Source organism: Sander vitreus, chromosome 8 (assembly GCF_031162955.1).
Source record: "Sander vitreus isolate 19-12246 chromosome 8, sanVit1, whole genome shotgun sequence".
Classification (NCBI taxonomy): Eukaryota; Metazoa; Chordata; class Actinopteri; order Perciformes; family Percidae; genus Sander; species Sander vitreus.
In genome coordinates this window covers 20,844,243-20,869,034 of record NC_135862.1, presented here as the reverse complement: position 1 = coordinate 20,869,034, position 24,792 = coordinate 20,844,243, and the positions used below count along the sequence as shown (strand labels likewise).

Sequence of the window (24,792 nt, the reverse complement as noted above, 5' to 3'; positions counted from 1 at the left end):
ATGGAGATGGGGCTGTACACTGACGTGCAGTTAAAATGTACTGTACGTCAACGAATCAGATCTTGTTTTTGGAGCTACAGTTAAGTTATGGCCCGATTTAGATTTTAAAAAGTTAGTGTTCACTGATCTCATTAAACTCTCACTTTTGCCGTATCAAACTACAGTTTTAAAAAATGTAAATATGCTGTAGCAGTGATATTGAAATAACCAGAGAGAAACAAAAGAAAAGTGCTTAGAAAAATGTTACACTAGATAAGTTTGTACACTTGGCTGTTATTATCAAAAAATACTAATACCAATTTACTGTAGTAATCTTTTTTTAAGTTTTAGCTTTAGAGAATTAGAGAAATATCAATGATTGAACTAGTGTAACTTGGTTGTTAATGCTTATGAAATACCAATATTGTTTTAATGGAGCTATAATTATTAAGATTATGCGATTAAACAATGTTTGTGTTCTACTGTAGCTAAAAATATATCTCCAAAGAAAAACAATGACAGAAAACTTGGTTTTACAGTACAACGATGACAGATGCAATAATGAAATAGAGAAAGGAATTAATCCATGTTTTTGAATTTTATGTGATATGTAAAAGACACTTTGTAGCATTAGCATTTCCTCTTTTGATTTTGCCTATATCTAGAAATGAGTAAGCATAAAAGAGCTTCAATGTCTTGCTCAAGGGCAACAGGTTGCATGACTGTTAATTGACATTCACTGTTGCAGGAATCAAACATGTTACCTCTTAAATGTCACATTTGCTGCTTAACCACAGGAACAACCTGCAGGGATGTGGCAAACCTTCATAGTTTAAAGACCTCCTTTATCATTTAAAGACAAAATGGCCTTGATACAGTTTACAGTCAATTATTTAAGATCAGAAAGTGACTTTTTAATCTTCAAGTAAAGTTTTCAAATTGTGCGGGGTTGTGTGCCTTGTTCATGTCCACATTAGTTTTTTTTATTTCTTTTTTTTTTTTGTATTTGTAATTTCTTATTTAGATTACCATTTAGAATTTCGTTTTGAGCTTAGCCCTATTAGTGCAGTGATAGCCAGGCATTTCCGAGCAGAGAACTGTAGCGGTGGTGGTCAGCTTTGTGCTGTGGAAGCAGCCGAGTCTCAGCTCAACAGAGGCAAGCAGCCTGGAGGGTCCTGAGCCTTCACTTCACAGCTCCCTGTTTGGCTCTCACACATTGCGCCATTCAGAGCCCAGACCGTATATTCACCCTGCTCTGGGCACCCCACTATTGTGAAAGTGAGTTCATTTCAAAAGCCTTAAGGATTTTTTTGGTGCGAGCAAGTCAGCGCTATTTGCATTTGTTCCAGTCTCAAAGAATTTACAGGTCAATAGAGACAAGCGGATATCGAACATACCAAAGTGAGTTTTCCTCTTCATCATCCCCTCGTCTTCATTTGTTTTACTCTTTGTGTGTCATCAGTCTCGGTTTACTGAAGTACAATACATTAGAACTATCTGCTTTCTGTGAGAAATCAATATTAAATATATCTAGGAAAGTATTTAATCTAGGGCTGTCAATCGATTAAAAAATGTAATCTAATTAATTACATACTCTGTGATTAATTAATCGAAATTAATTGCATACATTAACGGTGCCTGAACCGATACTTTTTAAGAAAGTAAAAAAAGAAAAGAAAAAAAAGGGTACTAAACAACAGTTGGTGACATTAAAGAACGGCTTGTTTATTGCTAAGGCCATATGGTCAAAATTAAATGTTTAATAATAATGTATAACAATAACAATAACTTATTTCACTAGTAAATTGCTGTTGAACGACGAAAACAACAACCAGATGGTAAAGGATATTTACAATAACTTCAAATGCACCACGAGGCTGTAGTTTACCAGATTCATTGAACGCACCGTCTATGTTGTTTCTCCGACGGCAGCTGCAGATTGTTACATCCCGGTGTTGAATCCTCTACAGTAAAACACAGTCAAACTTTACACTGTTTAGCGTTAGCTGTCAGCATTTTAACCGTGTTTAATCCAGCTACTAGCTAGCGGTAGGCTAACGTTAGCTGCTGTCAAGTATATTGTTAACTAGCGTCATGTGCAGCGGTGTTTGTGTTTCCTGTAACGTCTTCAGAGCATCAGAGAGAAGCGCAGACATATCAGTGGCACCAGATTTCGGTAGCCAGGGTTGGCAGGAAGAAGATTTTTAAGTAAATGTTCCAATTAATGATCCAGGCAGAACATTCTCGTCTCCCTCCTTCATTTTACAGTCGAATGGTGGATAGAACGGCTCCGCGTCAAACCTCAATATGGAATGGATTAATCTGCGTTATTTTTTTTAACATGTTATTTTTTCTCAGATTAATTAATCGAAATTAACGCGTTATTTTGACAGCCCTAATTTAATCATATATTGATTTCACATAGTAAATGCCCTTAAGTCATTGATATGACAAATAAATAGAGAAGATAGTTTAAAAGATTTTAAAGCAGTGATTTGGCTCAAAAGGATGCAATTTGATATTAGGAAAGTAGTCCTATTACATTATACTATTTTGAATTTAAGCCCTGTTACCGTACTTTCTATTGCAGACAAGCATACCTCCATATCTCTCTCCCTCTTCCTGTCTGTTGATAAGTGGCAGAAATACATTTCGGGGCATCTAGGGTAGCAACAGGGGATCAGATAGAGAAGAGAAGGGTAAGTGCCAGCCTTTCATTCCTGACCTCCTGGCATGCTGACTGCAGGCGGGCCGGGCATGAGTTAGGCCAGAGCCAGCAAACCAAGACAGTGCTCAGACAAAAACACCTAATCACTTTAATTACCCTAAGCCTACCTTGTTGGGTTCGCCATCAGGTTTGTGTGTGTTTGTGTGTGTGTGTGTGTGTGTGTGTGTGTGTGTGTGTGTGTGTGTGTGTGTGTGTGTGTGTGTGCGCGTGTGTGTGTGCGTGTGTGTATTCAAGTCCAGTCTCAGGTTGTTAAGTTAGAGTTGAGTCAACTGTAGGCCTACATTATGGTTTAGATTTGACAATATTGCTAATTGAAGAGTTTTTGTTTAAGTATACATATATGTAAAATTACCTAACATTAAGCGAAAAACCCAAAAAATAACTTCTATATAAAATATTTAAAACTGTATTTTTAGACAGATAGTTTTGGAATTAGGGGTTTCACGATTCTCGATTAAATTTTGACATTCAATTTTCAGGTGACGATTTGCTTCAATATTCAATTTAATTCAATTTAAAAAAAATTTCAATCAAACATCATTTTGTTCAGCAATGACGGCAATGCCACAATATGAGCCACTAGATGGCAGAAGGGTACTTTACAACAACAGTTTAACTTTCTCAGAATTCACGTGGTGCAATTGAATGCACCATGAGTTTAATGAGGTGCATCTGAATACACCATGAAGTCCTGTCGGAGCCCACATGTTAGTTGTTTGTTTACGTAACTCCCTCACGGGTAAGGCAAAATGTTGACCGGTGACCTCACCCACTTCAGGAAAATGGTAGGATTTTTTCGGTTCTGTTGTTTCCCCGTCATCTCCAGCTCCAGCAGTGACCATGGTGTCTGGAAAAGTGCAGCTGCAGGCTACTGGTAAGCTAACGTTATACTGTGTCTTTAGCTGCATGCTACCATCCGGTAAGCTATGCTTGCTGTGTTGTTATTGTTTTCTTCGGATGTGCGCAAGTAAGTGTGGAGAGAGAGAAAATATACTAGGGGAATCGCAATACTGCTCTTGATTTCGATAATCAAAATTGAAAGCTTTTTTTGATCAAATTTTGATTTAAAATCAAAATCTTGACACCCCTAATTGGAATTAATAATGGACCATACCTGCAGACAAATATTGGCTCTGTCTGGTTGCTCAGCCATGTCATGAGAAAAATATCTTGTTCTTTGGTTTGCCAAATATCTGTTGTTAGTCAACAAGCATAGTCGTTTACTTTGGCTATCTGCCGTGTCCGGATTCCTACTGGACAGGTGATGTTAGCATACAGTTAGTTTGTGTTAGCTCCTTTATTGGGAGTAGCTTTATAGGCTGCTCGCGGTTTTATACAAAGTGCCAAGCAGCATTCTTTTGGTTTTGGCAGTTTGGCTAACAAAACAAAAAAACTGGCTGAAGCTGCGCAGATCTGAGCGTTAATTGTCTAAACTACTAGCAACCTTTTAACATTAGCATGAGTCATTTGATTAAATGTTTATGTTATGTTAAATAGGCTAGCAATAACAGGCATAATAAACACACCATTAGCAATATTAACAACAACCTCTAATATATAATATAAACAAAACACAAGTCATTTACGATTACTGTTTTTGCTTTCAGTTATCCATCTCATAATTTTGACCATGAACCTTGAACCCCTTGTACTTAACCGCCAATGTTAAAAAAAACCACACACATAAGTTTCATTTGAAGGCAAGAAAATTGCATTATAGTGGGAAAAACTGTTCATGCCCCCTCTTTTGCTAGCAAGCTTACTATAGTGAGATAATGACTCACTCGCTAGCTAACATTCACTCGCTTGATTAACTATCAACCATGTTAGTTCATGCGTCCCCAGGCAGATCTCTTTAAGAAAACTCTGCACTTATAATATCTTCCAAGTCCCTTCATTTGAATGTTAACAACTCTCCGCTCAGTGCAAGTGTATCAGCAGCTTCAGCCTTATGTGAAAGGGTTAACATGACTGTCAGTGTGGGGGCTGTTGTCCATCTGTGCACTGGTGAAAAAATGGCCATATGACTTGGTGCTCTGGCAGGATAGGAATCTGTCTGGCTGTAGTGTTAAGATGTCCTGGTCAGTGGGAGGAGGCTGCTTAAAGGATGTGACGTCTTCTCAGCAGACGGGATGTCAGTGGGAGTCACCTCTTCTCTCAGGGGAGAGGTGGCACCAGGATAGAAAAGAAACTTTCAACATTTAGCTGACAGTCTTATCTCGAGATTGATAGATTGCAGTCATAACAAAGACTGTACAAGGGTCAAAGCAACAGCACCGAGATAATGGTGCAGCAGACAGTGGCAGAGTCATCTATGAGGGAATACATTTGAAGCTGAACTTGACATTGGATGTCATGTTTTCACTTGATCATTTACATCAGGACTACATGTACTACCTTTTTCAGCTGGTCAAAAGCACAATGGTGGTTTTTGAAAAGGTATTAAGTGATGCTTATGTTTGTTTAACCTGTTAGGCGCATGTGATAGTTGGCATTAAAAAGTAGGTTAAGCTTATCTAACCCAATAATCCTGAGTTATCAGATAAGTTTGACATGATTTCCTGTAATTGTGTAAACTCTCCGGCACTATGGCAAACCATGCTTTCTCAAGCTGGTTAAAACAAACATGACAGATTATTTGCAAATAATATTTGACCCTGGTCCACTTGTTAGACAGTAGATGTGACTCTCTCCCTGATCCCACTATGGGATCACCAGTTTCGATATATCCTCTTAGCAAGCCTTATGCCCCTCCTCCCTAATGTATGAACCTGACAGGACCAGGACGGCTTGGTTCAACTTTTCAGTGCCCCCTCCCCCCACCAGACACAGTGATGGCACTCAGTGCCAGCGACACCCCTCCCGCCTCTCCCTTCCCTTCACCAACACTCTCCTCTCCTCCCTCCCTTCCCTCTCCGCCGCAGGCAGACCCAGGCATGGGATCTCCATCTGTGCACAAAGGAGCCTCCTCTATCTGCATACGCTGCACATAAAAGGGCCTTTTGTCATGAGCTCTGCACACATGACCGTCCGCCTTTCACCCCACTGGAAAAAAAGATCACTCTCTCCAGCAATCCAACCCCACCCCCAAAACCAGACTCAACCCCGACCCCCACCCCGCCGCCACAATTTCGTCTGCAGAGAGAGAGAGAGAGAGAGAGAGAGAGAGAGAGAGAGAGATCCCCTCTTAACTTTGTCAAATAGAGACAACAATCAGATGAGGCTGCTTCCATCACTGCTGCTGTTTCATTTCCCATTTTTCATGTGCCTGTTCTCGTTTTCTCTCTCATGGTGTCCTTGTGAGCACTCAGTGTGAGGCATCAACACATTACAGCATCTGCCATACTGAAATATGAATGTGCTCTTGTTTTTGCTGTCTCCCTTCCTTTCTGCTGCAGTCTCTGGCATTTAAGGGGCATTAGTGGTTGGTTCTGTGCCAGGTTATCATTCCCCCCCCCCCACCCCCCTCCCCCACCCCACCGCCATTACAGAGGCACAGGCTCAATTGACAGCAGTCCGAGAACTGATGCTTCCGTTTCCCTCTCATTTCGTTGTCTTGTTGCCTTTTAACCTCTTGGGCCTACCCTGCTTGGCAGGTATTCGTAATGTGTCGAGATAATGACAAAAAAATGTTGTGCACATGAGAACCATATCAAGATGAGGTAGGATTCTCCACCGAGACAAATGGGCTGCATGCCACTTTGGCTACTAAAGATGACATATATTGGTGTTGAGGGATATTGAGTAAGGGTGGGGACGGAGCAAAGACACAGAGGCAGGCTAATACACACTGTCAAGTGCACAGTTGCCTTCACAAAAAACGCTTTCCTCAGCGTTTCCTTTGAAATACACACAGCCCTGATGCCTTGCTCCCAGCCAAACAAGTGTGGATTTTGGAAAGCCGTGTAGCTCATCTTGCTGTCGCTGCACACAGTCCTGTGGCGGAACGGAAGGATAAGATTGACTTCTCCCTCCACCGCCATGTCCTCTGAATGACCCTCTGTCTCTCTAAGCTGGTATGAGGGGTCAGCGGCTGTCATATCACAGTTTCCCGCGTGCTGTCCACACCTTTACCCACATATGTACAATGTACAGTTTTAGAAATTGTCACTTTAAAAGAAAACCAATTTGGCATTTGCTTGAAATAATATTTTACTGGAATTGAAAGAGCCACTAAGTTGGCCGAAATAGCCTTCAGAGTAATAAAACCTCTGTTTACACTGCTCCACGTCCTATAAAGTGCTGTTTTGGATAAATATCACTCTGTTATCATTGTGCACATCAATTACAGCCTGCCAGCTCAAGTGGAATTTTCCTAATCAGTGTTTTTATTCTTGTCACTTTCATATCAATACCAGTACTGTGTCCCCTTTTAAAGGATACTGCATATTGTTTTACTATGCGTAAAGTTAGATGGTTATGAAGCTCATTAAATGGCATTGCTGAATTCATTTGGAAGTACTTAATGTATCCTTTTCTGACTGCAGTGTTTCCTCTAGAATTTTTTTCTGCAGTGGTGGGGGGGGGGGCGAGATGGGTGTTGAACATCAAAAAGTAATGTTACCTGAAAACAGTGTGTAGTTTCTTTTTAGCATCTCACATCACACTTTCAGTCACTATGACCACTACTACGGTCAGAAACATTGTGCCAAAATATGAACAATAACGTCGCTGTCAGGGAGCTTATCTGCTAATGTCAGCTACCGACCGTTACCTTGAAACCATCCAGCAAATAGACGGTACCGTAGGGTGCCGTTACCTGAAACCGGTGATTTAACGTCACCGCTCATTTTACACACAGTTTAACAACAAAACAAAACGCTGAGTGAACATTACTAGCTACGTTTTTCATGTTGGTTTTGAGCGGTATGCACCCCCACTAACCTGGAAATCAGTTTTAAAACAGTAACGTTACTACAGCGTGTCGGAGGAATGCTTTCTCCTGCAGCGGGGAGTCAAAGGCAGAGGGACCATCACTGCAGCGTTCACTAACGTTAGTTTCTTGTCTCATCTGGGGTCTGATAAACAGTAAATTCATCAAATTCAGTGTCCACAATTCTATTTTCCAATAAACTGTAGCTGTCATATTTCACGTGACCCGCGTGAGTGCGGCTTTCATGTCGCGGCTTTCGTCGCTGTTTGTCACTTTGCCTAAGATTGAGTGACAAGTAGTACTCGCCCTGTTGTTTATTTGGTTGCCATGACTTCGCGAGAGATGCCGTCCTGTCACTGTTCCAGTTGCTCACCCTAAAAGGGGAGAGAGGGCAGATGACAGTTCGCTTGACTTCAGTAGAGCAGATGGCTCTGCAGAGTCGTGTAATTACGACTTTTCATAAACAGCTGAAGGAGCGGTGGTGCGCGGTGTACATAGCGGAAACCCTGTTGTGCGTCTGCCCTATTTCTGATACCGTGGCGGCAGAAATTTTACCATGGTGGTCAAATCAACTTAGAGGAAACACTGGACTGAGCTAACTTTGCTATGGTAATCAGAAGAGAGAACAAGTGATTCAGTGGGTAAAGGCTCAGTGGCTGTGTTGGAGAAGACACCTAGAGGAGAGCATCTTTATGAAATGAATAAAGCATATTAGGTGCATTTTTTGTTGTTCTCAGTAGAGCAAGGATGCTAGAGAGAGTGAAAACAAAACAGTGCACATGAAGTGTTTGTTGAGGCAGTGAACTGCCGGGTGTGTATGCCTTAACTGTTGGATTCCTTGCAGCCCTGCAGTGCAGACACAGGCGTTGTGACGTGGCCCCGAAAATGCCAGGCCTGTGCACTCCTGGCTTAGTGTTGAGGAAGAATAAGCCAAGGCTGTCTAAAGTAGGTATTAGCAGCCCTCAGGGTAAAACTGCAAAGGGAGAGTTCAGGTATGTAGAAGCCCGGCACAGTAGTCAAGTGGACAGAAAAGGAGAATTAGCTTTTTTATTATTGCGCCTCATTGACTTTTGAGAATTTGTCCCGGTGGCTCAGGTAATGTAGTGCCTTAGATCATTGTTTTTACAGTGCAGTTTGGGTAACACCACTTAATACCCATTATTAATGTTGCTGAAATGATATATTACCTTCATAATGATCATTATAACAAGGGTATTACAATTGATAAATAACTTTGAAATGGGTCCTTCAATAGAACATTTTAGTATATTTTAATATCATTATTTTATATTATAATTAATGTCATCTCACATGTTAATGCAAAACATATTTGTGCTTACTTCTGCTATAATATAGTTTTGTCAGATAGGATCAACTGAAAATGTAGATCTTCAGACTCTGATATATGTTTAAATCATTGTACCATGTATCAGAGGTTTATTATGTTCTTGTAACATCACAGGATGAACAAACTAATTGTAAACATGTATGTAACACATAATAATAGGATAGATAATATTTAATAAAACATAAATCTACGCTGTCAGGAGTATTCCCCTTTTGTCTCAGATGGCTCAAGGTGTAGAAATGTCAGTTTACTCTGTCTTAGTCTGAATCACCTTAACATGTTAATATGATGAGCAAAATCTTGAAGGTATCGTGGTTTACAGCTAAATCTATACCTCATTAGGAAACACATTCATTTACTTTTAATGCATCGTTATCAACTTTTTAATGCCATTATTGATACTGTAGTTTGATGTGATTTCTTGCCTGAGCTGCCCTAGTTCGATGCTGCCGTAGGAAAGCTGCCCTGATCCAGGACAATATGTTTGGCTGTTGAAGGGCTGCCAGAAGTAGTTGTTAGTTACAGTTAGGGCGCGTCCCTCTTTGGATAGGTTGTCCACTCTGAGGTCTGATATCGAATAGGTCCATAATTTCCAGCTTGTTCCCAGGAGGAACTTTCCCTTGCTCCTTTTCTCTCTGTCTCTCTTCCTCCTCTTCTTCTTCTTTTTGAATCCTGTGAGAAACAGCAAGGTGAGTTAATTCCTGCTTTAAAAAAGTCTATATGTCTTTTTTCTTGTTAGGATGAATCGATGCAGTGTGCATTACCTTTCTTCAAATGTAGTTCTTTAGAAAATGTCTTTAGATTTACGCAAAACACAGCTCGTACCATGATTTAAGATGTCTTGAGATTTTAAATTTTTGATTTGTTAAAAAGGAGGGCAGCAGATTAAAAGCTAACTGAATTTAAAAAAATCCCTGCTCTGCTTTGCAATTTGAGATTAGAAGAGTGCAGCAGGGCACATAGAAAAATATTTCCGGCAAAATCGATTCAACTAAAGTCTAATAAAATAAATGCAACAATTCATGCATTTACAGGCAATCAAGTGATTTTGAAATATGCCATGTTTAAAAATGTGCCACCAAAAAATCAGATCTATTTCCAGGGAAATAAGTATTGCCTTCAATTATTAGATGTATTATCATTAAAACAAACGGTATTAATTTAAATCCAAATCAGAATACTAATGGTTATTATTACAGATGCAAACATCTCTTTGCACACTTGTTTATATAGTCTGTTGTGGCTAAAATCAGTTTTCTTCAGTATTGATATAATAGCAAACTTCAATATAAACAATCTAAACACCCATTTGCGAAGCACAAATTTCCATAATTCCTATTGAGTTTCAAAGTGTATGCTATCTCTGCCCAGGGAACTGCAAAAGTATAGTTTATTAGACCACATGATTTGGGGAGATTATATGTGTATAGGTTGGATATGTGTTACAGTGTAATCATTTTTTTCAGAAACAAAATGAAATATGATTGTAAAAATAGATGGGTTTTATACATTATACAAACACACACATTTCATACATTATTGAATATTTGCCCAAACAATATCCGTCTACTTGAACTGTTTATTTTGTGATAATAAATCCCCTCTTATACATGACAAAGAAAGCATACCTGAATAAAAAAGAATATGTATATTTTAGATGTTAAATTAACTCAAATATTTCACATTTGTTCATAATTTCTTTCACAATTACATGCTCCTCATAAATTATAATTTAACATTGTCTCTTTTTATTACAGAATGAGCAGCACTTACAGGGAAAGCAAACAGACAGAAGTGTGTTGGCTTAATCAGCGTTTAAACCTAACAGCAAATTCAAAATGAATCTATATTTATGAGATAAATTAAATACTGGCTTATTCATTTAGTAATATATCAATTTTAAAATGTCCACAATACATTCAACTACTGAACTGCATATTTTTAAACAAGCGCTCAATTTTAATACAAATTTTACAGGTTTTACATGACACGACAACTTTTGGGAAAAGGTTGTGTAATTACATTTTTATTTTTACATTCCCTGCACAAACATGGACTTTACCTTTTGAAAATCCACTAATTGTTTTTTGTTCTAATTACCTTAAATGAATATCCCCATGCTATTTTATTTTTTATTTTATTTGCAAATTATCTGATCACACGCAGTAATTTTGAAGATGATGAGCGGGAATTATGTCTCATTATAAAGTCTTATCGGTTTGCTCTTTCTGGACAGGTAGGGTTAAGTATGCTCAGCACGGCATTTTACTTTTACCTCTCTGCTGATGCAAAAGTAATGTTTGAACAGCATCATGGCAGAGTGAGTTTGTGAAGAAATGGTCCCTTTCTTGCTTTTCATCATATGATCATCTGGAACATCAATACTGCGCATGTCTTGTGTCCACCATTTTGTGATGAGAACTTTATTGCACATGCTCCCATTTTATGAACTTCGGTAGAACACAAGTATGCTTAAAAGTCTGAGGCCTTGAAATCAAATTGCTCTGATTGATCATGTTTAATTAGGAGGTGCTACTTATTAGAAATATTACTCAGATTATTTTCAGATACACAAATGATGCACAGTCTGCTAATGCAGGTCAAATGTCTCATGAGCAGAAGTGCATTAACACAAGATAATACAAGATAACACATTAACACAAGATACTGTGCAGTGATAACACTGTATCATTTATTCATGTTGGTCCAGAAAACAATTGTTTTTTGCAAGCTGTGCTGCACCTTCTTACTCTTCTGTGTGTGTGTGTGTGTGTGTGTGTGTGTGTGTGTGTGTGTGTGTGTGTGTGTGCGTGTGCGTGTGTGTGTGTGTGCGTGGCTGCCTGAGGTCAAAGGCCAGGTTGTGTTAATAAGACGTGATGTGCAGCCCTGGGACCCCGGTCCCATGAGGGATAACCCCCTAATCAGCATTACTTAATGTGTTAGTAACCTTTACCTTCTTAAAGCAAACAGCAGTGCAGCATTCAATGAGCTTGCTTGGCCTTCCGTGTAACGCTTTTGACCTAGGGGTCATGGCCTTTGTTCCCCGCTCGATGGGGAGTGCCCTCAAAGGTCTCGGGTGTAATAGAGAAGTTGTTTAGACACGTGCAGGGCTTAAGCAAGACCACCTCATAGACTCTGCTCCTGCTCCTGGAGAGCATAAAGTCTCCCCTCGTAGTGTAGGGATACTTTTGTGGTTAGCTTTTATCCCCTTGAATAAGACCATTAGAATATATATGTTTTTATGTGCCACATATCATGTCTAGTATGTTGATGTATTGGTGGTTGCTGACCAAGCACAGAACCCTCCCTCTCTCACCCCCCTAACCTCCTAATGCCTCCTTGATGTTTGCAAATGACTAAGTGCAAATATTGTTTGGCTTTGCAGATCCCCTGCCCACTGCAATTTCTAATTTCTCCAGCTTGCCTCACTGTTTCCTGTGGCCGTAGAAAGCTAATATGTCCTTGTCCTGTCCCCTTATCTGTAGTTTCTGTAATAGAGTGATTGTTCATGACTGACACTTAAATATGTGTTTATTGTGTTCTCCTGACTGCAGCAGCCCACAGCACTCATGAGGCTAAGAGCTTAATCAGTGTGAGACTGGAAGTTCATTCAAGGCCCTGATACCTATATGATTATTTTGGGATAATACAATGTACATTTATATTTATATTCAATTTGTATCTTTAAATCATTTTTAAACATATTTTGTAATGCTTTCAATATGCTGACTGTGTGCTTTTTGTAAGATACAAAACGTTGACATTTTAATATAACATCAAAAGATGTGCAGTTTAGAGAGCAAGTTTTATGTGTCTAAAAATTAGAGTCAAATGATGTCGAGCAGGGTCCATAACATGGTGCCGTCTGCCATTTTGTTTCACATCGTATTATCAATTGGCCTGATTGACTGCTTTTGTATCACACAGATGTTGCAGCCATGTACTGCAGATGAAAATCTGTTGCTTCACTCTTCTTAAAGGTAAGTACATCAAAGAGCAGTTAAAGTGGTGTGTCATTATTTACATTATAAAATGTTGATCTTATTTAATCTGAAAAAATGTTGTAGTAGTAAAAAGAAATTAAGTAAAGGTTTGCGCTTCATATGCATTTAATCTGAAACAGATTTAATTAACCAGTCTTAGTTGCTAAATTATTGTAAATTATGACTTTAAAATTGAAAATTGATCAATTATTTTGAAATGCAACAGAGGACCGATGTCGAGGAGCACAGTGGTGAGAGCTGGCAGGTGACCCAAAACCCAAATTGTATCCTCACATGAACTATGCCATGCAAAGTGCAGTATTGCACACTAAGCATAAATACACAAACGCCTGTCTCTCTAAAACAGCTATGTTTAATTATTGGACCTCTAACATATTCTATTTTATCATCCACATTATTCCCAAATACGGTCTCTGAACATATACAGATTACAGCTTTATACATTGAATCCATAATGAAGGTATGGGTTTCTCAATTGGTTAAAACGCATGGCGAGATGTGACGTAGAGCTGGACTCTTTCTAATAGGATTCTATAGCTCATGCCCATGTAGATGCCTGAACCGAGCTCATATCTCATTTAGGGAAGGAGAGAAAACGGAGAACAAAAAAATTGCAGTCCAGCCTTTTCTGATTCAAATTAGTGTCAATAATGCTAGCATTTTCTATATGCACACCTTCTGTGTTTAGCCTGTGTTTTTATTGAAACCTGTGGAGCAAAAAAAAGTGCAGAGGGGAGAATAGTTTTTGTGGAGAATCCAGTCTCTGTGCTGCTGTAGGGAGGAAGAGAGCCGGCGAGGAACGGGGTGGTGGCCGTGCTATGAAAGCAGTCCTCACAAACTGTGCAGCCTGAAGCAGTAGCAGCCATGTTAGATACATTTGCGTGAGCTCACTACAGTAATAATGCAGTGTCCTCCAAACAAACCAACAGAAACTTTTCACAGAGTAAAAGTAAGAAAAGTTAAACCCCCACCTTTGTTTCTCTTATTGTCTCTGCTAGGCATGTAGTCCCCTCTTGCCCTCTTTAATTCTCAGCAGTTTATAAAGCAGAAATGCAATCAAAATAGTTCCTCAGCAACAGACACACTTTACATATCTCCTTCCTCATTTTCTTTCCTTATAGAGCTCCTTTAGTTAAAGGCCGAGGGGAAAAAGTTGAAGCCACAAGCTCTGCTTTTGCAGTTTGTAGAACCAGAGCCAAAAGAGGCAGGAAGTTGTTGTACAATAGCGTTACAGTAATCTGCCACAAATGGAAAAAGCCAAATGCTGATCGCCGAGTAGAGAAGGTGGCAGAACAGAGGCAGAAAGAGGGAGGGAGGAACAGAAAGGGAGAGAAAGAGAGCTAGCGTGAGTGTGTGAGAGAGACAGACGTTACAGCGAAGAATAATCAATACAATCTAAGATGGTGGAAACAGCCATGCTGTTTCGGTCTCTCTCTCTCTCTCTCTGGTTAACTATTTGGCTTGCTTACTCTTCATGTAAATCAGTGCATGGATTCGGTTAGGACAAATTATTAAGACCATCTTATTTTCTATTTTATTCCTCCTCTATTTTAAGCAAGACGAATCAGCATCTCTGGGGGGGTTTCTCGAATTTTTGTCCGAACGGTTGAATGCATTTTACCGGGCAAGTGGCAGCTGTTTTTCCTCGAGGAAAAGCAGTGAAGTCTCACCCAAAAATGCTTATCAGCCTTTTGACTTTGTGCCAAAATAGCTGCAAGGGTTCAGCTGCAGCATTCAGCTCGCTTTGTGACAGAGCTGGGGCAAGGAGGAGGGTCCTAGCCCTGCGTTCTTTGCCACATGTTACTGAAATAAACACTGTTGAAGCTTATCTTTTTCTTGTGTGTATGTGTTTGTGTGCGTCTGGTCTATTCTGTGCATTCACGCCAGTCATTGTGGCATGCTAAAGAGTTAATACACTCTGAGAGTGTGTGCTCCTTTCAGAGTGTGCTTCCAAGGCTGTTCCAGCGGCAAGAGCCCCACTACAGTAAGAGTTAAGGTTAATAATTTAACCAGCTCTCAAAAGTGTTGCATGGTTCAAGGATCCTTCAGCAGGGCAGTCCATTCTGAATGACTGTGTATTCTCTTTTTCCTCTTTTTTACTAGTTCATATGGTAGCTGAGGTACTGTATAGTGTATCCCAGTATGGCGTGTAAGTGTGTGGACTGCGTCTGCGCACTGCTGGAGGAGTGGATTTCTGTGTCATTATTCCTCTTCCACCCCTCCCACATTGAGTGCTTTCCACCCTCCCACTCCCTCTCTCTCGCTCTCTTTCCTTCTGTGTCTCCGTCTCCCACCCATCTTATGCTCCCTCCCTCCCTTCCTCCCTCCTTCTCCCCCGTCTCCGGTGCAAATACAGTTCCTTGCCGTGTTGGACATGTGATGAAAAAGTGACTCGTTCGCGCGCTCCGCCGCACCTCCTATTTCATCATCAGCGGAGCATTTCTCCCCTTCACTGTGCACTCGCTGTCTCCTCCTCTCTTCCTCTCTCTCTCACTCTTCTTTTTCTCTCTCTGTTTCGCTTGCTCCCCTCTTTCTGCTCCAGCCACACGCAAGGGGGAGACTTAAGCTCTGCGAGGGGAAAAAAAAGAAAAAAAGTCTGCTGCTATTTCTACAGTCAGGGCCTCCCCACAGCCCGCCCTTCCATAGACGGAGCTTTTTTTCACTCACTACTAGCTGGATTTTAACCCTCTGCCTCCAACTAGCTGCACAGCAGCTCTGCAAAACCTGGCAACAAGTTGCTTTTTAGGGGCCTTTTCTCACTTTTGGCGCATTGATTTTTGCATCACTTTGGATTTGGGCACTGTTTTTTCCGCTCTTTGGTCTTTTTTTTTTTTTTTTTTAAATGCACTGCATCTTTCTATTTTTTCTCTGCTGATGGGTTTCTAGTAGTATGTACTGTATTTAGTTTCTTTCTTTTTGGATGGAAATTCGTCAAGGTGGTGTTTCGCCATGTGATGGGCCTTGTTCCACCTGGAGTGTTGGGGCGCCATTTCTGACGGGTAACCTGCTTGGGGTTGGCTCTTGGTCTGGATGACCACTATGGATGACAGGAGAGAATTTGGCGCGGTACACATCTGTGTTTTAAAGACCTTCATCAGCGACTGCCGTGAAGTACTGCACCTCCTTCGTCTTTACTCCTGTCTCTCCTTCTATTTCCTTCCCATGTCCTCTTTCTCTCTCTCTCTCTCTCTCTCTCTCTCTCTCTCTCTCTCTCTCTCTCTCTCTCTCTCTCTCTCTCTCTCTGTCTCTCACTCCCCCTTGTTCTCTCTCTTTCACACCGACTTGCTCTCCTAACAGGAGAATGAGTGGTGTACTGAGCCGGAGCCCTTTCTGGGACAGGTGCCAACTGCAAACAAAAGACATTAAAAGGCAATAAGAGAAAAAAAAATTGTAATTGCGAAATATTATCATATTGTTGCAGCGAAATGAAGACAATGATGTTGTGTCTCTACATGGCCACTTTGCGCTATTATTGCATGTTTGTATAAAGTATTAAAACGGATTTTTGGTAAAGCGGTAAAGAGGTTTGAATACTTTGCCACACTTATTCTAGTGAAGGCATTTCATTTGGGAAGAGGGAGGGAGTAATGTGGGAGAGCAGCATATAGACTGCTGAATTATTCATGTGCCCAGCCAAGGCTGTGACTGGACTGGTTGTGCTATTTGCATGCATCAGACATGCTGTTTGTCTGTTTGCTAACATTCCTCATTCAAAGACTTGTTAACTAGCAGACGGGCTTAGCTAGAGCCTTGCAGACAGCCTCATGGCTTCCTATTGTTTCAGGCCTCAGCAGGCCTGGACCCAGCCAGTGGCGGGCGAGCCGTGCAGCCCTGAGCTTGTGGCTCAGAGTGTGGCTGGAAGAGGGAGTGAGGCTGGAGCATAGATTCAGGCTGGGGTTCAGGCTGGAGCTGGGGCTGAGGCACGGCTTTGGAGGGGACAGGCTGAGGGAAATCTCATGGTCTAGCAAGAACCACCAAACGAGAGCTTATGGCTTTCTCCTCTTCTTGACAGAGATGTGGATCAAAGCGGGAAGAACATGCCGAGTTTCCCATCCAATTTGAAAATTGGTGAGTAATATCTGTTTTATTATGTGTATGCTTGCGTGGTTTCGATGGAAGTTTATCCGTGTGTTTACATCTTAGGCTTTCAATGTTTAACAGGCACCCTGTACAAATAAACATTTGTACATAAAGTTTCTTTGTATTAAGTGCGCATTTATACGTCTGGATGAAAAATTCTACATGCTCATGTAGTTTAGGAACATGTACAATAGCCATATAAGAGCAACAGAGCTATTCCTTCAACTTTGAAAGTGCTTCTCTATAACTTTTCCCAGCCCTCCACAAAACCTAGTAGTTATTAAGTAATGCAAAGACAAAAGCACACAGTCATTAGTAGCACTTTAAATTGCTGCCAGGATAATCTTACTCCGTTGTAATCAATGGAAGAGCGGAAGGCCACGATTGTGGAGGTATTTCATATGAGTGATGTGGTCCGGGCTTAGTGTGTAGTGTATAAAGAGAAGTATGTGGTGTTCTGATCGTTTTGATCGGTTTAATGTTCTCAAAAGCTTGACTGGCAAATACATTTCAATAAGAATCCTTAACATTTCTTTGAATTCAAAGTTGTGTGCCTAGTATTTGCCAAGTTTCAGAAGACAGAATAGAGAATGAATATAAAATAGTCCATCACTTTGCTATTTGTAAGGCATTTGCCTACACACACTTAATTGTAATGTTGATTGCATCAGTTCCTGATTTTTTTTCTTTCAGTAGATCTATACCTTACTTCTTTGAACACAGGATTTCACAGGATTTATGCTTTGCATAGCAACATTTTGTGGCTAGGGTATGCAAAGACTTCTCTCAAAATGCTTTAGTAATTATATTGATGCATGAAAACAGTCCCTTGTTTTCATTTAAAGAAAGAACAAACCTCATTAAGCAATAAACCTGTATATGCAATCATAAAATAATTCCACAAAACAATATCTATTATCAGTTATAGAAGTTATTTTGGACAAAACATTCATTTACTTTGGCTCTTTGTCAGATACTTGGTAGTTAACTTTATCAAATTAATGGAAAATTCAGGTTGCATAAGTGAATGAGACGTACATATGGCAATTTACAATCCCCAGGTCTATTCATTACAGTACATTGTGTTATTACCTGTAAGGGGAACCAAATACATAATAATCACTGTTTTTGAATTACTTTTTTTTAACCTGACATATTAGCAGTTCATTCATAAAGGTCTTACATTTTTAGTGTTATGGTATAATGTCTGCTCAGATGTCCATCTGCGTGTCAGGATTTAAATAAAAGGGGACTTTTTAAAAGACAAAGCCGACCCGATATTACTCAAAGCTTTCAGGTGATTCAGGTTCAGCTTTTCCATACATAGTTGATTATGTTCATTCATATGGATATAAGGTCTGCTTAACTAGCAGTGGACACATGGTTTTGGCTGGCTGAGTATCACACTACTCCACCCCTAAGGCCTTTTTGGCAGTGGATGGCAGGAGTCCAGGGGAAGGATGCATGTTGAGAGGCAGATGGCAGGGTGGTGAGGGTATGCAGTATTTTCACTCTGTTTAAAAGTATACCTGACCAATCTAACAGCCTGGTACAGTCCACAATTAGGCATTCTGTGAACTTCAGCTTTACTGCAGCGACATAGCAAATACAGCAAAGCCAATAATGGGACACACACACACACACACACACACACACACACACACACACACACACACACACACACACACACACACACACACATACACATGCAAATACAAGTACACAATCAAACATACATATTTGTATGTATAATGTAATCATTTTCATTGTGCAGGATGTCAGATATTACATATTTTCTAACAATAGTGAACATATTTTTATATTGTCTGTTTTTGCACTTTTGGTGTGAGGCTTGATGAAATGGTGTTCAATTCTATTAATCCTGAACAGTCAAAAGTGCATTTGTAATTGATTTTATCAGTCCATATATTTCATATATTTTCAAACTATTTTTTGATATATAGCTTTTAAATACACGAGTACCAGTGTTTCATGAATATACTGCAAAAGCGGAGCTAAAGGAAACTGCAGACCACAGCTAGAACAATTTCCCAAACTTGAACTTGACTTTGGCCTTGTATGCGAAATTATGGATTTTTTATTAAATTGTATAATTGAAATCAGTATTTGCTTCATTATAGTACTAGTTACTGCTAAGTATTGTATGTTTTTTGTAAAGATACAAGAAAAAAAACCTCATAACTTTTTAATGCTTATAGGAATGGACCAAAACAGGCCAGCGAGCACTCTGGAAATGAATTATACATTGTATAGAATTGTATTTCTACAGTGTTCACAATTATTGTAAGTAATTGTTACAATATAAAGTAATTCATGCTTTTAAAACAATACTTGAATTATTTTGCGTTTATGGTTGACCTAGCTGTGTTTAATTTGCATTTGATTTATACGTATTGTGAGTTTCACATGAAAATATTATGTCGTATTCAGAGAGAAAAAGATTAAATGTTGCAAAATAATGTACTCCTTTTTTTTTTCTTTAAAGAATAAACTCTTTAATAATTTTAAAAGTTCTGTCATGAAGTTCAGAAGAGGAAATACTTGCAGAGAAAAATACCTTTTTTTTTTTTTTTAAATAAGCATATGTCTAAATAGAAGAAAATATACCCCAGAGAGCATATGATAAGGTGTGTGTGTGTGTGTGTGTGTGTGTGTGTGTGTGTGTGTGTGTGTGTGTGTCCACTTTCTTGCTGGATCACTTTTTTATAATATTGAGATTATTGCAATATTGCCTGTTTTTTCATCTGTGATATAATAACCAAAAATATATCAAGTGTCTCATTATTATTCTTTGACTTTTAAAGGGTAATCATAAACTTTTTTTCATGTATTTATTAAATTGTATATTTAAACATTCTCATCATTTAGTTTTTCCTAATATTAATCTAGTTGTGCCCTTACACTAGTGTAGGAAACAATTATGTCAAGGCATCTTTACTTAAGTTATTTTATTCCTATGCAATTGCTCCAGATAATGTATATTTGTTATTCTCAATAATGTTATAAGCTCAAAAAATATATTGATGTTGATAAGAAAAAAAGAGTTGCAAACTGCCAGCCTAGCAAGCATACCTAATATTAAAAATCGTATTTCACACTACAATGGAACAGATGGAAATAATAGAATTCAGGGGTGTAATATTATTGTTTATTTGTGTAATCTAAATAAAAATGAAACATTGTTTTGATCTCTAGATCACTTTTTGAATAAGATGTTTCCTGTAGTAGATTTTAATGGTCATGTGTGGTGCAGCAGCCCTGTAAAGACGGTATGTTTCTAGATCTGACTATTTCTGCCAGATACTTTTGAAGTGTTGAGTATGTGGTTTAGGTCATGTGCCAGTGCTCAGTGTATTCTTTCGAGTGAACACAGTGAAAATGAGTCACTCACCAGAACAACACCAATACACTGCTTCATTTGTTAAGTGGATAAATTGGAATTTAAGATTATGTGATTTTGTTTCATTTATGAGCTTGCTGTGATGTTGTGAATTCCATCCAATTTCCTCCTGGCTAATATGAAATCCAGATTGGAGTGGTGAATGAGAGCCAAGTGAGCACTCGCTGTAAATATATGTTTCTGCCATAATTATGAAGGCTCTTTTATTTCTCCTTCAGTGTGCAGTTTTAAGTACAATAAAGTTGAGAAGCCCAGCATAATAAAAGTTATATTGTATGTCTGAGTTCTCTGGAGGACTGTCAGGGTTAGTGATTTGATTGACATATAGTACTGCCTGAGTTGCCTGTACTTAACATGCATATAGGTAGTCCTGTAAGGGAATTTTCTATGTATTCTCCAACTCATTGTCATTTTTTAATCTATATGTAATCAACAATGATACAGTATGTATTCATTTTAAAATAGATTTTTTTTTGGCATTAAGAAACTTAAGATTATTATTGCTACATAAACCACATGGCCAGAAATGTAGACATGTATTGTGGAACTCCCTTGCGGCAGCAAAAGCAGCCACATTTTCCAATTCTTAATTTTTTAATTTCAAGTAAATGGATACTCACTGCATGTTCTTATCCATAACATGAAGGATGTGGGAAATAAAATCTGAAATTATATTATGTTGAAAATATGTTTATATAGGGCATATGACGACTTTGCAGTCTCACCTTAGATTTAGGTCCAATATTCTTACTGGCATAAGCAGTGGTGCACTATGCAGCAGGTTAGCACAAGCAGGTCTCTGCTTGTGGAAATGGAGTTGGATTTATATTCCCCATTTTGGCAGCATAGCAGTTCAGAAGGTCACACAGTGTATTCTGCAAAAACCTGTGAGACAATTGCTTACATTTTACAGTACTTGTGTCAATCATAGCTAACATCTGCTTCAGGCTTTTATTTAGCAGTTGTAAGTTAGTGGAAAAAGCTGCTGAAATGTCCTCGAGGTGAACGACAATGTAGTCAAATTGGGTCTCTGCGGTAGAAGCTGGCCAGGCTCCCTGTTGCCCTCCTGTACTGTGAATGTGGGAGAGCAGATGAATGGATCTACAGTGGCCACTACAGGCTGTGGCACACTCATACAGAATAAGCACTACAGTACAGTAGGAAGTAGGCCAAGCCTGAAAAGAGAAGAGAAAGACTGGACAAAGAGGCCCGAGACCCCGATACGCACGCACACACACATATACTGTACGTTTTTGGGGTTAGTGTTTTTTATGCGAGTTCCAAAATAATTGCACAAGAGCACAAATTTCAATGCTCAATAAACAAAGTAGTTACACACATGTATGCTGATGTACTCACACACCTATTATATTTGTGCACATACACACCAAAGTCTCTAAACCTGCTTCTTCTCACTTCTCTCGCCTTACATGGAAGCCATTAGTCCATTACCCCGTCGACTACTGATGGTTGGGGGCCATTTTATTCTCCCTGTGTTAATCAGGATGTCAGCTGGGTCACATGTAATTTATCCACAAAACCACAGCAACTCCACAGAGATGGTGAGCACAGTCATTATGACATAATATTGGACTGGGGGAGAGTTTTGGGGGGTGACAGATGATGTAGATTTTCCTCTCCTGTACCCCTTTTCCTCCAGACGTTCTGAAATGAGACCTGTGCAACTTTCACCTTTACATGATGGGCCCAAGGTGTTTTTTTCCTGAGTTTATTTACCCAAGCCCAATTTTCTTACACTTGCTGTACTACCAGACTCCTACTGCATTTGAACTACTTCATCAAGGGAATTTGTCAGAAGTTTGACTGGCAGTCAATATTTAGAATCATTTAAATAAAACACGCTTTTTTTTTTTTTTTTTGCCTCTGACCACTCAATGTATTCAATATGTATTTTAGGGACTCAAGTCTACAGCATCACGTGTGAGTGTCTCTCGGTACACATTGTCGGAATAGATACTTGTTTTATGTACCTGCCAGGCAAAGCGATATTCCAGATAACGCTGAGCTGCGCCCACTCAACTTTTCTTTTCCAATGCTCATATATTTCTTCAGCATTTGGCCTCTGCTGTCGCCAAGGCAATTTAGTCAGAGAAAAACTGCAGAATCAGCTAAATTGTTTCACTTGAAAGTAGAGCTGGAAGTGTTGAAAGGCCTCATCTGCAACTCCGACAATCAAAATACTGTAAATCCCTTCCCTCACCCCACCTCCATATTATCACTTTCTTACTGTTCATCAGCGCTGAGATGAATTATGTTGGCTACATTTAGTAATGAAAACAAATACACTGGCTTGAGCTGTGTTTGTGTTACTCATTTTTCTACGGAAACATTGACATTGAAAATACTATGTGCTTTGATCTGCCATCACCTACATTCTTTACTGATGTGACTGCAATTTATACAACTGTAGTACTGATTTGTACTGTATAATTCAGCACTCTAGTAATTTATACATAGAGAGGTTTCCTTGTTTACACTGCTATGCAATGGTAGAGTGAATCAATAAATGCAATGGTAGAGAATCAAAGACTACACAAGTCACACTGTCTAACAGAGTACTTTAAAACAGTTGTAGAGAAAGAAAATGTTTTTGCAATAGAGATCAGTTTAAAAAAAAAATGTATACTGTATATTCTGGTCTCTTGTAATACTTGCAGCCATCCATGTGGTATAGTAATATACTGTAGACTATGCCCTCTGTACATACTCGGCCAGGCTTCATGAGTCATCAACATGCATACACACAAACAACACACACGCTCACACACACACAGAGTGCAGTGAGTGCATAGAGTGCACAGCTCGGGCATGAATCTCCCTCCACGGGCTGGAGGAGTTGGGTTACTCATGAGCCCATAAACATGTGCTGGCGGCAATCCAAGGCACTGCACTGTAATTACAAACGTTAGAAACAATATATAAAAGACCCTTCCCCGGCAAGGCCGTGTCCCTCGCTGCAATTAGCGTCCTTGTACAGAATTATCACCCTTCAGCAGCCGCCACCACACTAAGTGGAGGCCTTTAATTGGCAGTGTCCTCCTTGGTCCGCTAGAGGACAGCCCTCACGTCTCTATCGCCCTCTTTATTTTTCTGCAATCTGAGATTTGACTATTGATGACTAAATAACTCAGTTTTCCTTTGTCCCCTTTCACCTCCACACATTGCACATTGCACATCAAACGCCTACATATGCACAGGATAACACAGCCACATGTCAAAAGCTGCCTTGTAAATTTAGCGCAGTCTGTACATGCCCTCATGTGTGAACATGAACATACTGTGCTGCATGTGCAGAAAATGTTATATTTATTGTGCTCACAAGTACAAGGCATACGCACCACTTCACCCACGCACATGACACTGTAGGCTTTTCAGTAATACAGCATGCCAAAGTGTGTGCACGTATGCAGCGAGTGGGTGCTACTGGGCAAGGCGAAGGCCATGGAGCTTGTGTGTTGGTGTTGGGTGAGCATGCGGCAGTGAGAGTTGGCCGGTGTACAGGCCAGCAGAGAGGGTGCGGTGTGTTACATGTTCCACTAATGAGTTTCCTTGGCCAGGCAAGACCGTGGGGCAAGCTTATTAGTAAACAGGCTACAGAGAGGAGCCCCTACAGCCCTCTGCTGCTTCTGCTGCTGCTGCTGGCTGTCCAACTGATCACTCTCTGTGCTTCTCTCTATTGTTTTCTCTTCCTCTCTGTTTCTATTGCTGTAAAGTGTCTTTCTTTTTTTTCGACTGTACACTTCTCTACACTCACTCTGTCTTTCTTTCTCTATCTCTCTCACTGTTGTAGGCAGTAAGATGGGTTTTGACTTCAGCCACAGGCACAAACAATTTGGCCAACAAGTGAAATCATGGACAGACAGACTGGCGATTGCAGCAGCATTGTAAGTACCATAATGTATTGTAAATTGAATATGTTGTTATTTAATGATGTATTGTAATGTGGTTCTATTGTCTTGCATTTCATTTAATGAGATAAAGGCTGTAATTATGCTTCATAAGTTTCATTTGTGATATGCATGGCATGAGCTTCTCCGTCTACATCTATTTTCTTTCTCTTCCTTCAACTCATTTTAATGTGAGCCTGCATTAGATTAAATCATAATGGCTGTATGTTGTGCCTTTATCCCATTTGAAAGGCCAAGTGGTCCCAATGGCTTGTTAGTGCAGTAGATAAATAAATAAAAACATAATCCTAAGTGCACATGCACAGAAAACACTCGGGGTGTAATCTTAATTGTCCACTAGGCATAGGGGTCTTGACTCTTCCTGTGCTGGGGCCTGCTCTGTTAGAAAATGGCTTCCAGTCTCTGCTTTCCAGCTCTCAGCTCCCTGCCG

At 39.7% G+C, this 24,792-nt stretch overlaps 2 long non-coding RNA genes across 2 annotated transcripts in view; one reads left to right on the top strand and one right to left on the bottom strand.

The window, feature by feature from the left end:
* LOC144522397 (uncharacterized) overlaps positions 1 to 24,792 on the top strand; it is a 40,791-nt gene that overhangs the window by 7,678 nt on the left and 8,321 nt on the right. The window contains exons 3-5 of the long non-coding RNA XR_013502403.1: positions 12,856 to 12,908; positions 16,945 to 17,000; positions 24,245 to 24,338. This is a non-coding gene — a long non-coding RNA (uncharacterized LOC144522397). The remainder of the gene's footprint in view (positions 1 to 12,855; positions 12,909 to 16,944; positions 17,001 to 24,244; positions 24,339 to 24,792) is intronic.
* On the bottom strand, positions 8,614 to 14,389 carry LOC144522396 (uncharacterized). Its single transcript, XR_013502402.1, has 2 exons — positions 13,904 to 14,389; positions 8,614 to 9,600 (listed from the first exon to the last, which is right to left on the bottom strand). It is a non-coding gene; the product is annotated as an uncharacterized LOC144522396 (long non-coding RNA).